Source organism: Amaranthus tricolor, chromosome 10, assembly GCF_026212465.1.
Source record: "Amaranthus tricolor cultivar Red isolate AtriRed21 chromosome 10, ASM2621246v1, whole genome shotgun sequence".
Classification (NCBI taxonomy): Eukaryota; Viridiplantae; Streptophyta; class Magnoliopsida; order Caryophyllales; family Amaranthaceae; genus Amaranthus; species Amaranthus tricolor.
The window spans coordinates 18,112,336-18,114,148 of NC_080056.1; positions in this window are offsets into that span (position 1 = coordinate 18,112,336).

Consider the following 1,813-nt stretch of genomic DNA (forward strand, 5'->3'; position numbering starts at 1 on the left):
TACTAGCTTGGATTTGAAATCTCTAAATTTTTCAGCAACAACTGAAAGAAACACATTCTTCTTCTCCTCATCACTCTCGATGTGAAAAAGATTTTATAAAAAAAAATTATATTTATTAGTGTCAATTAAATTAATTTTAAAATGCAACTAAATGAATAAAAATAGTAAAGTTGCTTACAACAGTATCATTTCATAGAGAGTTCTTCAACCCCTCTGGAACCTCGTTCCATGCTTACAATATGGAAATCTTGCGGATATATAGGCCTACTTGTTTTCCATATTGCCTACGCCATTTTTCGCTGTGTTAACCCAATGCATTGTATTCCAAATGCATGGGTTCTATGACTTTAAGGTTTTTCGTAGGACCTCGCCCTTTTCTTTTCTTAGTGGTAGTGGGAGTATCCGTTGGTGGGGCGTCTTCAATGTCATAATCATTGTTAAGTGGTGGAGCGTCTTCAGCCATACGCTCATATCTAACAATTTGGTTCTCTTCAGTGTCATAACTATGATGCTCATTATCCGAGGTCTTAATCTCGGGGACAATTTTGTCTCTGAAAAGACGCATTGTATATCAGTACCTGAAAAAGTATGAATAGAATTATATTAGAACATATAAACGTAAATTCAATTCTCACAAAATAGTGTTGTGTGTTAAAGTGCCAAAAAAGCTTTAAAAACCTTAAAATCGCAACTTACCAAGTAATATTAAGAATATGACTATGATTTAAAATTCTAATACATTCAACACAATAATATATACCAAATAGTGTTGTGTGCAAAGTTTCATGCAAAACAAACCAAGTTTGAGCTACTTTATGCGTGAAAGTGCCAGAAAAGCTTAAAAAAACCTAAAAATCGCTACTTACCAAGTAATATTAAGAATATGACTATAATTTACAATTATAACCACTTCAACACAATAATATATACTAAATAGTGTTGTGTGCAAAGTTTCATGCAAAACAAACCAAGTTTGAGCTACCTTATGCGCGAAAGTGCCAAAAAACCTTTAAAAAAACCTTAAAATCGCAACTTACCAAGTAATATTAAGAATATGACTATGATTTACAATTCTAACCACTTCAACATAATAATATATACCAAATAGTGTTGTGTGCAAAGTTTTGTTCAAAACAAACCAAGTTTGAGCTACTTTATGCGCGAAAGTGCCAAGAAAACTTAAAAAACCTTAAAATTCATACCTTGTGAATCATTTAATTCAAATGTATTCCTTTTGTGTGATCTACACGCATATAACCAACATCTACATCATCTTGATCCACTAATTTTGGATTGATAAAGGGTGGGGAGTCTTCAAAAGCTTCATATTCTTCCTCATCCTCAACATCACCTATACCAAGGATGCTTCTTTTTTCGGGTACAACAATAGACCATTTTTTATCAGACGGGTCTACAATGTTGAATACATGCTTGGCTTGTGTAGCTAGTATGAATGGTTCCTCACTACCACACAAACGAGCTAAGTCTACAAGAATGAATCCACAAGGGTTGTCATTTTTTATGCATCGTCGATTATTATCTACTCACTTACATTTGAAAAGACCAATAGTGAAAGTAGAGTAGCCAAGCTCCTATATTTCATGAACCCGCCCGTAGTATACCAATTTAGCATCAACCAGCGCTTGATCCTTAGCACTCGTGTAAAATGTAGATGATGCCAAAATAGAAACCCCACTATTCTGTAGATAAGATGAGTTCTTATCTTGACCTTCAGTCCAAAATGTGAAGCCATTGACATCGTAACCCTCATGTTTGTTGAAATCATCACGAGGACCAAAAGCTAACCATTTAA